We start from the raw sequence: 16,957 nt of genomic DNA on the forward strand, positions 1-16,957 counted from the left end.
ATAAAAAAGTCAGGATTACGAGGCCGGCGGGACAAAGTGGCGGCCTCTGCTAGATTTTTGGAATACATTTGACGTGAAATTCTTTGTTTTGTAGGTATTTGTAGTCATGTGATAAAAAGTATCTAAAATTAGTGTTCATTTCATTTGTGATTTTGTGCAACTCGTCTCGAAAGTTAAATTTTTGCTCGCCAAGGCGCCAAGGCTCGCAAACATAAAAATTTCTTAGGCTTGTTTCCTAAAATCTCTTGTATCTCATATAAGATAATATATAAAACGATTATGAGCGATTTCTTTGTTTCAATCCGGAAGAAACACATCATCGATTAATAAAAGCCAATTAGGTTCGTTTTGTACCTTTAAAGCTCAATCAGAAAATTATATATTTTCCATATTATATCATTTATTAGAACTGAATTGATGAAATGTGTTTTCTCCTGCGTTCGATCGATAATAAATATGAGTTCTATATACGTTTATTATGATGGGCAGGCGTATTCGACACAAGAAGATACGAGATACATGCTGTTTTATGTATGGGGACTCATCTTCAACAGCGAGCTGTTAAAACAACAAACCATCACACAACGTGACATCAGTCGAGATACAACTTGTCACACAATATCAAATTATACTGAGTTATTTATTCCTTAAGGGATACACATTCATTCTCAAATCATAAACAGATCGAACACAAGCTTCAAAACTGCACGCTCAAATAGTATGTGTTCAAATTTTAATCAAATTTAATCTTTTAATATCAAAAAATACAAAATTGGAAATGACATTCCTGTTATGTTAAAAATACATACATCTGACTTCGATACGAAAAAAATAAGACCGCACGCACAGATAGTTTATGATCAAATTGTAATCAAATTTAATCTTAAATCTTTTGATAACAAAAAGTGTAAATGGAAGTGACTTTCTTGTAATGTTCCAAATACTAACGTCAATGTTAATTGTTTATTTTTGATTATATCGTTCTTTTATATCGGTTTCTAAGCCTTATCGCGTCCACATCCTGCCGGGTATTCTGTGTGTACATCGAACAAACATTCAATGTATTAATCAAGTGGCGTGAATTATTTATATTTGTCTGATTAGAGCCTGATTTATATCGTTATATTTGCCTCGTTGTGATTAGATTCTCGTGACAGGTGCCTTTCGAAGGTAAAAATATAGGTGTGGAAATAAACATCACTCCATTATAGTCATGAAACAGGCAAATTAATTATAGTTTTTATTCGTTTTGATTTCAGATTTCATACAAAAAACAAAGTAAAAGATGTATTTTCGATTCAAAAGATTGAACTTATTTTTTTTTTCAATTTTTCAATTAATGGAGGAGGTAGCTTTGCCAATTACTAATAAATCGTTTCCTAGTCATTATGAATCTAACCAGAGTCAATAGAGGAAACCCCAATTCTGATGACTGCATCCCCCGAACCACGCACCTCACACTTCTCACTTCCATATCAATGTTCCACGGAAATATATTCCCCGCGAAAATAACAGACAATACATTTACATACCAAAACATTCCACATAAGTTCCTTGAAAATTTTAAGTTATACGACTAAGCACACACTGTATCACATATCTGTATACAAATGATTTTACAATGTTCAATGAGGATGTTTCAGGTAAATGAATGTAGACGTCACCGAATCGAGTTATGCTTTCAATACTCTTTGGTATGTAAAGGTTAGCAGTATCCACTGTTTTACTGTAAATCTGAAAATAGAAAGTTAAATATCACGCTTTCTTTCTTATTCCTATACCTACGACTAAGTTGGCCCCAAACCAAATGGTAGCATTTATTTCACAAGGTATTGCTTATAGCATTAAACATCTACGCACAAAAAATGAAAATAACTAACAATGTATAAAATAACATGCCTAATCAATTGTAATTTAAATAATGTAATTAATACCTTTTCCCTGTACCATTTTTTTTTATTACCATCACATGTCTCATGGAGAAAATATAAAATATCTAGATCGAATGAAGATATCAAAAAGCATCCTATTCCTGTACCACTCCTTTGGTTATATTTCAAACATTTTTTTGAAAAATTATGCAAAAAGCAAAGAGTAACCTACTATATTTATAGATATAAAAATAGTGTAAGTGGGTATTTATACTTGAAATAACTGAAGGAGTAAATTTGGTTTCGAAATACAAACAAGTGTTCAATATTTAAATAGACACGGTCATACACTACGAATCTGTCAGAAGTTGAAGACACTGTGATCGAACTTGTATAAGATAGTTTGATTAAGGATTCCCATCGCCCACGGTAGCATGTACTTTTAGGTACACTATGTACTTGTATGTCCGAATCTTTAAAACCCATTCCGATGCGTTCAGCAACGGTAATATAGATTGAACGATTGTGAATCTTCACTTTACAGCAGGATGCATTATACAGTTCTGCATTTATCCATAGATTGATGAGTCGCCCATGTACCTGTAGACCCCAGATTTAGGTTGGGTCTGTGTAAAATCTTCTGTGGTTTAGTTATAATCAGATATGTAAGGATTATCGGGAGCCGTGTTATAGACCAAACTCTGAACTAAATTCTAAAACAATCTCTAAATACGCTCCTTAAGTCAATTTCAAGGTTTTGTTTTGATTTTTAAATTTAGTTGTCACTGTTTCAATGAACTGAAATTAAGGTTTTAAGACACCATTTACTATCAAAGATGTAGTTTCTGATCCTGCCTATCGCCAAGAAACTATCACGCTGAAATTATGATTATGCAATACATATAAAATATAAAAATAACAAGAGGCCCATAGGCCATAACGGTCATCTGCCTATTGGCACAATACAACACCTCAAACAACATAGAAGGGCCAAACAATTAAAGCAATACAAAAAAACTCTTCCTTGATCCCTACCATGCTACAAAGCCAATATCCTGTCTCTGAGCCTCTTAGTTATTTACAGAAAGTCGTTTTAAGATTTTTGCCTATTTGACCCATGTCACATTGAATGAAGGTCAAGATCATTCACTTGAACAAACCTGGCAGCCAATCGTCCCAGCATGTCACAGGCTCAATATCAGGTGGTACCTAGGCCTCTTAATCATTCATAAGAAGTTATTTAAAGATTTTAGTGTACTTGACCCCTGTGACCTTGAATGAATGTCTAACAAACTTGGAAGCCCTTAATCCCAGCATGCCACAGGCCCAATATCATGTCTCTAGGCCTCTTAATTATTCACAAAAATTCGTTTAAAGATTTTAGTTTATTTGACCCCAGTGACCTTGAATAAAGGTCAAGGTAATTCATTTGAACAAACTGGGTAGCCCTTCATCCCAGTATGTTACAGGCCCAATATCAGTACCCTGGGCCTTCTAGTTCTTAAGGAGAAGTCGTTTAAATATTTTATACTTTTTAATCCCTGTGACTTTGAATGAAGGTCTAGGTCGTTCATTTGAACAAACTTGGTAGCCCTTCATCCCATCATGCTACAGACCAATTATCAGTACCTTAGGACTTTCGGTAATTGAGAAGTCGTTTGAATTAAAAGTTTATGCACGGCAGAGGGCGCACGACGACGGAGGGTGCATGATGACAATCAGATGACCTAAAAATTTACAAGAGCCAGTAAAAGTTAATTGATATTCAGTCACTATCGGCTTATGAGGCACTTAAGTATTTAATTAATTAAATATAAAAAAATACTGTTATCAGTACCATGGGGCTGTGTTTTCAGTGAGATATCACTATCACAAAGAGACACATAATATAACGAGTGTACCATACGTGCAACACCTTGCATACAATGGAGATCGTCGTGAAATGACTTTAACTTCTAAAAGGATGTTAACCCTAATCGACTAATTAACATTTCTTAACAACCTTGCATGTTTAAAAGTGACCGGTTTATTTTCGTCCAAGTTTCAGTTTTCGTAGAAACGTTACCTTTCTGAAAGGAAGTCAATGGTTGTTTAAGAGCAAGTTTAATTCTATCATTATCAATAGTGACACATGTCAAATGCAAATATACAAAAACCAGTAATAATCAATTGACATCCATTCACCTTTAGTTTATGAGACACTTAAGTCTTAACTGGTTATGGTGACATGATGGTGACACTATGCCATACGTATACAGTTACATTTAGTTTATTGTAACGTTTCAAAATAAATATTATATATAAAGTCATTCTAGAATTAAAAACAGCAAAAAAAAAACCACCAAAATCCCAAACTCGTCGTTATCGAAAAACAGCCTAAATTATGTACTTAAATCATGCTATTTTTATAACGTTTCTACATGAGGTCCAGGATAAAACTGGCCTGATCAGGGGCTAAGATCTAAATCTAGCACGGTCCTATCCAGAATTACAAGTGAAGGGCGGTCTTTATAACATCACACACTCACAACGTGATGCAAGTAGTTGTGTCTTTGTGATTTGTCTACTTGAAATACACTAAAATATCGATATTAAGCCTAAATCGAAAAAAGGTGGGTTTTCAAAGTAGACTTGGATTTCTTGCACTTAAAAGCATCTTGAATACATACCGGTTTTGATAGTAGGCCGCTTTCGAAACAACACTCAAATGCTATTTTGGTGGCGGATTTCGTCATCCGTCAGTTTATTATATTTCCATATATATATACATGTTAAGACATCACTTATTAAAACTCTGTGTATTAAATATTTCTGTTTCATTTAATAAATTGTGTATTTCATGATGTTATATCATGTAAGTATAATCTTTGACTTGGCCGTACTTTCTCTCCCAGCAGAGAGAGTTAGGAGAATTCATTATGAGCCGTAGGAGCATATGGAAGTTCACAACCGAATCCTTCATATTTTTATATTTCATAACAATGAAAGAAAACGTATCACTGAGCTAAATCCACATTAAAAACCAGATCGATATGAAATACTGTTCCCAGACACATTTATCAAAATGATTAATTTAAATGTTCACGAAGGAGATATAAATTCGTCAATGTTAAAAGGAAAACACCTCGCCATCATGACCTCAAAAACTCATAAATCATACATAGTTTTCATGTGTGGTATTGGACTGATCAGCAGAACGTTTTATAACTTAGCCAGATCGCTGGCAGTAAAGCTGACATTTCGCGGATGGAAGTCATTTTCGGAAATGAATAGTCGATATTTTATTACATTACTGCGGCAAAATGTTCCAGACTGCGCATTTTGACATTTGACCACTTTCGGTAATACCAAGCGATTAGTAAGAATAAAACGGTAAATTATTGCTATTCGTCTACGCCAATTTATAGGTTATTAGCAATTCTGAAAAAAAAATCAATTTATTGTGAATGAGGTATTTTAGAATCAGAGGAAAAAACGGAAACATGGCAACTAACATATTGGACATGTGTCAGTATTTTGTTCATTTTTGTAAACAATCAGCAAGGGACAAGTGTAAGATCCGTTTTGGCAGATGAAGGTGGTGTGCACTTGACAACAAGCCCGGAAACCATATGACGTAATTGGACAGCCTCGCGATAGCAGGACACCGTTATCTCCATATTACAGCCAAGATAATGCTGTCCAGAAAATTGAGTCCTGCTTGTCGATTTCAAATTTTCGAAGGAGGCTGCGCTTCTGGCAAAAACGATAAGATGGTAATGTGTAAGCACCACCGTTGAAATTTTATCTTGTAACTGAAATTAAAAAAAAATTGTACATGCATTTTATTTAAATTTTCTAAGTGTTGATTGATATTTCGAATTCATAACTCGACTCGTTGCTTATCCTTGTTATCTCGATTATTGTTATAATAAACACTCTTCCGGCAGGGAAATCAACAACGTATATGTTGGTTAATGAAGACTAGTGATTTGATCCTCTAAACAACCTTTTTCGAAATAAAAAATATAATAATTTGTGTTGTTCTCTAGTGAGTAAATGGCAATTGTGACAGATATCTTAAATGAATTATTTGTGGAATATCTGTCACAAATGTCGTTCAAACATCAGAAAATAATAATAAAAAACCACCTATTCTTTTATAACTATTAATAGGTTTTTCATCACAATCATGCACCGGGATAATATAGTTGTATATTTGACGCTTTACGTAAGGTTGAAATAGCCTGGTAAATGTATGCATAGATATAACAGCCGATCTAGATACCTTTTTTTTCTGAAAACTATGTAAATTTCCGGAGCACAACACAAAGTAGCTGCATAATAACATCATCATTTTAGTCGGTATCCATGAGGTTTTCATATACATTTTTTTTACCACAAGTATACATCTACTTTTTTCAAGTTGGGGATACAATATCTAAACAGTGTGAACAAGTTTCTGTTTCAAACTATGTATTCATAAAATTGTACATGTTTTATATAGTATGAACTTATTTACCAAACCTTAAATTACGGCATAAAAGGAGGGTATTTACCGACTCATTTCGTTGATGTCATTTCCTCAATCTTGCAATGTATTCCTACTGGTCAAAATAACATTTAAAATATAAAAAATAACATCAATATAATTGATATCTCTCATAACGTTTTATTTAGATGTTAGGGTCAAGTTTTGTCCAGCGTTCTTGGCCGACACAAAACAGGTTATCAATTGGTTAAAATTTTCTTGTCTATTATTAAGTAATGTTCTGTGTAAATTGGTATTAGAACATACTTCCTAGGTGATAATTTAGGTTGGGTTGTTTTACTTCCGATTAACAATCAGTTAAGGACGGCTCCCTATTATGTGCAATGCGTTGTGGTGTGTAAATGTCTACGTTTTGGAAGGCTGCGGTATATTGGATACTCCTAGTGTACTCATAGTAAACTTACTATGAGACTAACAAAGTAAGGAATTCTATATTCAGTATCCTCTTAAGATACATCGATATCAGTGATACTTTAAAAAAAGTGCACCATTTTCACAATGTTTCATGAATGTAACAAAACATGTCATAACAAAACCGTATACCTATTAAAGGTATGCATATATATAGGAAACCAATTAATGAACAACAATTCAATTGCTGTTGAGTCGATATCAAATAAAGTGTTTTTTGTCTTATGTACAGTATGACGGGAAATGAGAAAAAAACCACATCTTTATAACTGCCATGTAAATGCAGCATCAAAGGGAATAAAATTATAGCAAAACATCTGTTGTTTGATCAAAATGTAGTTATATGCAATCGCTTTAAATCTTTTTAAACAGGAACAAGAGAAATGTATTCATACAGTTAATTTATGTTGCCGGTCCTACCGTTAGTTGTCAAAATCAGAGAAAACCGCTAGTAGGCTATTTTGCTTTGCAATCAGTCCTAAGTGAAATCCGAACAAATAAAAAATACCAAAAACCATGTCTTCAGATCGATCTAAGAGATACCTTTTTCAAGGAAACGATTATAAATACAGGAAATTAAAGCAATTGAAACCGTATATTTTCAATTGAATAACAGATATAAATATAGGATATCCAGACTGCATTCAGCAAAATTTTGTATTTATTGTCGCGTGGCCATTTATTCTCGCTTTACTAAGTTGTATATTCATGATTGTACCCAAACTAAACAAGGCTCGATATTGGCGACAAAACATCAAACGATAATTTACATAACTCAGAAATGATTTCCAAGCCGAATCTTTGAGGAGCTACATGCTTTGTAAACAACGCCAACATGCGGAAATATTTATGAAGACTTCATATACCACAGTGTAAATTGCACCATGTGAACCTTGTTCCAATACAACTGATGTTAGATTTGCTCTCTGTTCACGTTGTTTCCGATTGGAAATTATATTATCTGATTAAAATACAGATCCTAATTCTCACTACGCTTGATAAGAGGATTTAACAACATCCCATTAGGGGTCACGTCCAGATGACCTTTGGAAATGGCCAATCAAATTGGCACTGCTAGAATCTTGACTTGGGATGAAAAAGTTTGAAAAAGCTGTCCGAATTATTTTTGAGTACGTAGTCATCTCGCCCAAAGAGCACAGCAAAGCTAAATGCATATGTATACTGGGACGACACGTGGTAAAAAGGTGATCCGAACATGACCCTTTTGGGATTTGTAAGATCCTCTATTGAACGGAGTTGTTCAAAGGATCTGGTTTTTTAAATCAGATCGAATATTTAGTAGCTACTATTGATGATTTAAACCATATAAATAATGACTTCGTCGACGTTAGCAATGCTAGAACAGCAAAGATCGCGGATGTTCTTTTAGAAAATAATTAATCAAAACGTTGTCTTAACGGGAACAACCAAATAAATGAAAAAAGACTTCGAGATGGCCGCTGATTGGCTGACTAATTAATTATGAATTTCAGAAGTAAAAATGCTTTCTAGCAGGTAATTATTCCTAGATAACTATGATATGAATTTGGAAATTCAAATTGAGATTTAGGTTCAAAAGATCGATATTTTGATAATGAATAGGTAAAAACATTAGAATTTCAGGATGTTGTAGTGAAAAATGGGCCTGATTTCAACATGGCTACCCTGGTTGGAGTTTGAGCTGAAAAACCCAAACTTTTTTATCTAGTGTTTTATGAGAACCTAGACTTCAATTATAGAACACAATAGCTAACCAATATTCTTTTGTTTTAATAATACATCACAAAACTTTAACACCGTAGTCTATGTAAAATTACTCAGTTGATTGTTCTGTTATGTGACAATTTTAACCTCCGACGTCTTATCCTCTTTATTGTTGTTTTAACGACGTCATACGTATTAAATTATAAAATGTTGTTTTGATCTTTAACTTTATTTCAAAACGCTATATTAGCATTGTTTTATAGTCCATCGACATTAATTTCTTTAACATCCACATTTGCCGAGGCTTTATGGAAAACTCTAGCCCCCAAAACATAATCAACACATTGTACACATAGGAGGCCGTCCATAAACGATTACAAGTCTTAGTACGACATTAACCGTTATCAATTAACCAACCAACTTTGTAGAATGATCATTAGAAATGGATAAATCTTGATTTAACTAATATCAGTATTGAAAACTTAAGCAGCTTTTCTATTTTTTTCTATTTGAGAATATCCTGCTGCAATATTTAACGGTTTTTTTAACGGTAATAAATGTATCATATTTATTTTATGTATTTGTTGCAGACCTTGTTCGGATACGTTTATTTATTTTAAAATCATCGATATTTGCCCCTCGAATAAAATGGCAGAATCTCAATGCCATATTAATGATATAACGCTATACTTAAGTTGGTCACTTATATCAACTCATAATATAGTGTCCTTCTACCCACTGACAAAGCTGTATTTGTGATGCAATCATGCATTCACTTAAAATCCCTAAGTCATAACGAAAATGTCAATTCTATTAAACATGTAACTTGTTTCAGACAAGCACTGACACGCAAACTCAAAGATAAATTTACATATTCATTTGTTTTACGAAATAGTAATTACCACGCATAGAGGTATTTGACGTTGTCGTGAGTTTTCTTAATTTGAGAGCTGAATGTTTAAAATGTCTTCTGGGAGGAAATAAAGAGCAATGAAGCAGGTGCATATGATGCCTCATCAAGTAGAATTATGGAAAAGGAACTGTTCTACAGAATGTTATGCAATATCAGCATTGACGGACTTGTCGACTGTTTAAGTCTAACTACAACCTTTAAAGACAGACTCTATTTACATAATATGCACTGCGTTTGTTGGGTACGTATGTGTTTTGGGAGACTGCGGTACATGTATGTTTGTACATTAAAGGACGGCCCTACAAGTATACGATGAACTGTGTCTTGGGTACGTATGTGTTTAGGGAGACTGTCGTATACTTGTACTCGTTATTTATTGATTTTATTTCAGTAAACAGATATGTGAATAAAAAACTTATCATAGGAATTTTAATTATCTGCTTCACAGAGGTGCAAATCTTCATTATCATGAGGTTGTAGTATCCAATAATATGTTCCACCACCTCGCCGCCATTTTTTTATAAATCACTTTTAACACCTATCAGTATTTAAGAGACAGCGCTCAAGGAATCCGGATAAATATGAATATTGTCCAATATATCCGTATATTGTTTGCTTTCATAGAATATCCCATATATATAGCAAAGTCGTTGCCAGGTTGTAGTATAATTGCATGGCGGTATCATGAGAAAGATGCGTTTCCTTTGTTATGAAAGTTTTTTAACGTTCATAAATCATAATCAGAACCAAGATAAATACGAGGCATATATTGTTCGTGAATAATTGTGTTTTTAACTAATAAACACGAAATATACATTGTAGCAGCAAAGAAAGTTATCATAGCTTCATTCACAAAGATTTTTTGCTTGTTTGTTTGAGTACATTTGAGTCCTACTAACTGCCAGTGTCATATTAGGATGGCATCCTATCCATGTGGTGAGTAGCGTGTACATGTATGTAGTGTGTGGTATCTATTTTCGGAGACTGCGGTATATTCGTGCTTCGTTTACCGAAATGCATATAGAAGTTTACTTCAAATAGTATTAGCAACTCATACGAGTTTGCCAAATTGAGAGTAAATGTCAAAGTGTTGTTGAACAATTTCCTCTCGATTCTTTAAAAACGTTGCAATAACAGGTCTTTTCTTCGCGTTAATTATCATTCAAATGATGAGTACCGTTTATGCTCTATCGGCGGTGGAGCATATTCAAAGCAAACATCAACGTGTTTGTTTTTTTATCTGTCAGCAAACTAATGATTATTGGAATATTAGATATCTTTTAAACAAATCAAAACCAAAGGCAAAATTAATATAGTATCGTTGTAGGAATCGGATATTCGCCCACCATTGACATATTAAGGATGACTTTCAAGAAAATGTGATTTTATGCTAGGCGCAACGCTAGCCTTTCAAAAAGTCAACCAAATTGAATTGGGTTTGAATTCGATACATCACGCTGTAAATTGCAGCATTTGCGGCACAATCTCCCCCACTTTGTCAGGATGCAATCTGATTGAGAAATTGCATCACAGCTCTGTCCCAAAAACAATCACTCATATCAGACAATATCAAATAAAATGGTCGCAGATATTCCATCAACTTTGACATTGCTAGATAATTTGACATTAAACTCATGTAAGTCATTTTGCCGATAACAATTAGAACGTAATGGGATGCGATTTATCACACGAGGATCAGAGCGTCGATCTTAACGAGTTGTTGGTGATCTAGGATCTTAACGAGTTGTTAAGGATCTAGGATCTTAACGGGTTCTTGAAGTTCTAGGATATTAACGGGTTGTTGAAATTCTAGGATATTAACGAGTTGTTGAAGTTCTAGGATATTAACGGGTTGTTGAAGTTCTAGGATATTAACGGGTTGTTGAAGATCTAGGATATTAACGGGTTGTTGAAGTTCTAGGATGTTAACGGGTAGTTGAAGTTCTAGGATCTTAACGGTTTGTTGAAATCTCGGATATTAACGGGTTGTTGAAATTCTAGGATATTAACGGGTTGTTGAAGATCTAGGATTTTAACGGGTTGTTGAAGATCTAGGATATTAACGGGTTGTTGAAGATCTAGGATATTAACGGGCTGTTGAAGTTCTAGGATATTAACGGGCTGTTGAAGTTCTAGGATATTAACGGGTTGTTGAATATCTAGGATATTAACGGGTTGTTTGAAGTTCTAGGATATTAACGGGCTGTTGAAGTTCTAGGATATTAACGGGTTGTTGAAGTTCTAGGATCTTAACGGGTTGTTGAAGTTCTAGGATATTAACGGGCTGATGAAGTTCTAGGATATTAACGGGTTGTTGAAGTTCTAGGATATTAACGGGTTGTTGAAGTTCTAGGATCTTAACGAGTTATTGAAGTTCTAGGATATTAACGGGTTGTTGAAGTTCTAGGATATTAACGGGTTGTTGAAGTTCTAGGATATTAACGGGTTGTTGAAGTTCTAGGATATTAACGGGCTGTTGAAGTTCTAGGATATTAACGGGTTGTTGAAGTTCTAGGATCTTAACGGGTTGTTGAAGTTCTAGGATATTAACGGGTTATTGAAGTTCTAGGATATTAACGGGTTGTTGAAGTTCTAGGATATTAACGGGTTGTTGAAGTTCTAGGATCTTAACGAGTTATTGAAGTTCTAGGATATTAACGGGTTGTTGAAGTTCTAGGATATTAACGGGTTGTTTGAAGTTCTAGGATATTAACGGGTTGTTGAAGTTCTAGGATATTAACGGGTTGTTGAAGTTCTAGGATCTTAACGGGTTGTTGAAGTTCTAGGATCTTAACGGGTTGTTGAAGTTCTAGGATATTAAAGGGCTGTTGAAGTTCTAGGATGTTAACGGGTTGTTGAAGTTCTAGGATATTAACGGGTTGTTGAAGTTCTAGGATATTAACGGGTTGTTGAAGTTCTAGGATATTAACGGGTTGTTGAAGTTCTAGGATCTAAACAAGTTGTTGAAGTTCTAGGATATTAACGGGTTGTTGAAGTTCTAGGATGTTAACGGGTTGTTGAAGTTCTAGGATATTAACGGGTTCTTGAAGTTCTAGGATATTAACGGGTTCTTGAAGTTCTAGGATATTAACGGGTTGTTGAAGTTCTAGGATCTTAACGGTTTGTTGAAATCTAGGATATTAACGAGTTATTGAAGTTCTAGGATCTTAACGGGTTGTTGAAGTTCTAGGATATTAACGGGTTGTTGAAGTTCTAGGATGTTAAGGGTAGTTGAAGATCTAGGATTTTAACGGGTTGTTGAAGATCTAGGATATTAACGGGTTGTTGAAGATCTAGGATATTAACGGGCTGTTGAAGTTCTAGGATATTAACGGGCTGTTGAAGTTCTAGGATATTAACGGGTTGTTGAATATCTAGGATATTAACGGGTTGTTGAAGTTCTAGGATATTAACGGGCTGTTGAAGTTCTAGGATATTAACGGGTTGTTGAAGTTCTAGGATCTTAACGGGTTGTTGAAGTTCTAGGATATTAACGGGTGATGAAGTTCTAGGATATTAACGGGTTGTTGAAGATCTAGGATATTAACGGGCTGTTGAAGTTCTAGGATATTAACGGGCTGTTGAAGTTCTAGGATTATTAACGGGTTGTTGAAGTTCTAGGATATTAACGGTTGTTGAAGTTCTAGGATTTAACGGGTTGTTGAAGTTCTAGATATTAACGGTTTTGAAGTTCTAGGATATTAACGGGTTGTTGAAGTTCTAGGATATTAACGGGTTGTTGAAGTTCTAGGATATTAACGGGTTGTTGAAGTTCTAGGATATTAACGGGTTGTTGAAGTTCTAGGATATTAACGGGTTGTTGAAGTTCTAGGATCTTAACAGGTTATTGAAGTTCTAGGATATTAACGGGTTATTGAAGTTCTAGGATATTAACGGGTTGTTGAAGTTCTAGGATATTAACGGGTTGTTGAAGTTCTAGGATATTTAACGGGTTGTTGAAGTTCTAGGATATTAACGGGTTGTTGAAGTTCTAGGATATTAACGGGTTGTTGAAGTTCTAGGATATTAACGGGTTGTTGAAGTTCTAGGATATTAACGGGTTGTTGAAGTTCTAGGATATTAACGGGTTGTTGAAGTTCTAGGATATTAACGGGTTGTTGAAGTTCTAGGATATTAACGGGTTGTTGAAGTTCTAGGATATTAACGGGTTGTTGAAGTTCTAGGATATTAACGGGTTGTTGAAGTTCTAGGATCTTAACGGGTTGTTGAAGTTCTAGGATATTAACGGGTTGTTGAAGTTCTAGGATATTAACGGGTTGTTGAAGTTCTAGGATATTAACGGGTTCTTGAAGTTCTAGGATATTAACGGGTTCTTGAAGTTCTAGGATCTTAACGGTTTGTTGAAGTTCTAGGATATTAACGGGTTATTGAAGTTCTAGGATCTTAACGGGTTGTTGAAGTTCTAGGATATTAACGGGTTGTTGAAGTTCTAGGATTTAACGGGTTGTTGAAGTTCTAGGATATTAACGGGTTGTTGAAGTTCTAGGATATTAACGGGTTATTGAAGTTCTAGGATATTAACGGGTTGTTGAAGTTCTAGGATATTAACGGGTTGTTGAAGTTCTAGGATATTAACGGGTTGTTGAAGTTCTAGGATATTAACGGGTTGTTGAAGTTCTAGGATATTAACGGGTTGTTGAAGTTCTAGGATATTAACGGGTTATTGAAGTTCTAGGATATTAACGGGTTGTTGAAGTTCTAGGATATTAACGGGTTCTTGAAGTTCTAGGATATTAACGGGTTCTTGAAGTTCTAGGATCTTAACGGTTTGTTGAAGTTCTAGGATGTTAACGGGTTGTTGAAGTTCTAGGATATTAACGGGTTGTTGAAGTTCTAGGATATTAACGGATTGTTGAAGTTCTAGGATATTAACGGATTGTTGAAGTTCTAGGATATTAACGGGTTGTTGAAGTTCTAGGATATTAACGGGTTGTTGAAGTTCTAGGATATTAACGGGTTGTTGAAGTTCTAGGATATTAACGGGTTGTTGAAGTTCTAGGATCTTAACGGGTTGTTGAAGTTCTAGGATATTAACGGGTTGTTTGAAGTTCTAGGATATTAACGGGTTGTTGAAGTTCTAGGATTAACGGGTTTTGAAGTTCTAGGATATTAACGGGTTGTTGAAGTTCTAGGATATTAACGGGTTGTTGAAGTTCTAGGATATTAACGGGTTGTTGAAGTTCTAGGATATTAACGGGTTGTTGAAGTTCTAGGATCTTAACGGGTTGTTGAAGTTCTAGGATATTAACGGGTTGTTGAAGTTCTAGGATATTAACGGGTTGTTGAAGTTCTAGGATATTAACGGGTTGTTGAAGTTCTAGGATATTAACGGGTTGTTGAAGTTCTAGGATATTAACGGGTTGTTGAAGTTCTAGGATATTAACGGGTTGTTGAAGTTCTAGGATATTAACGGGTTGTTGAAGTTCTAGGATATTAACGGTTGTTGAATCTAGGATTAACGGTTGTTGAAGTTCTAGGATATTAACGGGTTGTTGAAGTTCTAGGATATTAACGGGTTGTTGAAGTTCTAGGATATTAACGGGTTGTTGAAGTTCTAGGATATTAACGGTGTGAAGTTCTGGTTGTAAGTTGTTGAAGTTCTAGGATCTTAACGGTTGTTGAAGTTCTAGGATTTAACGGGTTGTTGAAGTTCTAGGATATTAACGGGTTGTTGAAGTTCTAGGATATTAACGGGTTGTTGAAGTTCTAGGATATTAACGGGTTGTTGAAGTTCTAGGATATTAACGGGTTGTTGAAGTTCTAGGATATTAACGGGTTGTTGAAGTTCTAGGATATTAACGGGTTGTTGAAGTTCTAGGATCTTAACGAGTTGTTGAAGTTCTAGGATATTAACGGGTTGTTGAAGTTCTAGGATCTTAACGGGTTGTTGAAGATCTAGGATATTAACGAGTTGTTGAAGTTCTAGGATATTAACGGGTTGTTGAAGTTCTAGGATGTTAGGATATTAACGGGTTGTTGAAGTTCTAGGATGTTAGGATATTAACGGGTTGTTGAAGTTCTAGGATATTAACGGGTTGTTGAAGTTCTAGGATATTAACGGGTTGTTGAAGTTCTAGGATATTAACGGGTTGTTGAAGTTCTAGGATATTAACGGGTTGTTGAAGTTCTAGGATATTAACGGGTTGTTGAAGTTCTAGGATATTAACGGGTTGTTGAAGTTCTAGGATATTAACGGGTTGTTGAAGTTCTAGGATATTAACGGGTTGTTGAAGTTCTAGGATATTAACGGGTTGTTGAAGTTCTAGGATATTAACGGGTTGTTGAAGTTCTAGGATATTAACGGGTTGTTGAAGTTCTAGGATCTTAACGGGTTGTTGAAGTTCTAGGATATTAACGGGTTGTTGAAGTTCTAGGATATTAACGGGTTGTTGAAGTTCTAGGATATTAACGGGTTCTTGAAGTTCTAGGATATTAACGGGTTGTTGAAGTTCTAGGATATTAACGGGTTGTTGAAGTTCTAGGATGTTAGGATATTAACGGGTTGTTGAAATTCTAGGATGTTAGGATATTAACGGGTTGTTGAAGTTCTAGGATATTAACGGGTTGTTGAAGTTCTAGGATATTAACGGGTTGTTGAAGTTCTAGGATATTAACGGGTTGTTGAAGTTCTAGGATCTTAACGGGTTGTTGAAGTTCTAGGATATTAACGGGTTGTTGAAGTTCTAGGATCTTAACGGGTTGTTGAAGTTCTAGGATATTAACGGGTTGTTGAAGTTCTAGGATATTAACGGGTTGTTGAAGTTCTAGGATATTAACGGGTTGTTGAAGTTCTAGGATATTAACGGGTTGTTGAAGTTCTAGGATCTTAACGGGTTGTTGAAGTTCTAGGATATTAACGGGTTGTTGAAGTTCTAGGATATTAACGGGTTGTTGAAGTTCTAGGATATTAACGGGTTGTTGAAGTTCTAGGATATTAACGGGTTGTTGAAGTTCTAGGATATTAACGGGTTGTTGAAGTTCTAGGATATTAACGGGTTGTTGAAGTTCTAGGATATTAACGGGTTGTTGAAGTTCTAGGATATTAACGGGTTGTTGAAGTTCTAGGATCTTAACGGGTTGTTGAAGTTCTAGGATATTAACGGGTTGTTGAAGTTCTAGGATATTAACGGGTTGTTGAAGTTCTAGGATATTAACGGGTTGTTGAAGTTCTAGGATATTAACGGGTTGTTGAAGTTCTAGGATATTAACGGGTTGTTGAAGTTCTAGGATCTTAACGGGTTGTTGAAGTTCTAGGATATTAACGGGTTGTTGAAGTTCTAGGATATTAACGGGTTGTTGAAGTTCTAGGATATTAACGGGTTGTTGAAGTTCTAGGATATTAACGGGTTGTTGAAGTTCTAGGATATTAACGGGTTGTTGAAGTTCTAGGATATTAACGGGTTGTTGAAGTTCTAGGATCTTAACGGGTTGTTGAAGTTCTAGGATATTAACGGGTTGTTGAAGTTCTAGGATATTAACGGGTTGTTGAAGTTCTAGGATATTAAC

The sequence above is a fragment of the Argopecten irradians genome, chromosome 16, assembly GCF_041381155.1.
Source record: "Argopecten irradians isolate NY chromosome 16, Ai_NY, whole genome shotgun sequence".
Classification (NCBI taxonomy): Eukaryota; Metazoa; Mollusca; class Bivalvia; order Pectinida; family Pectinidae; genus Argopecten; species Argopecten irradians.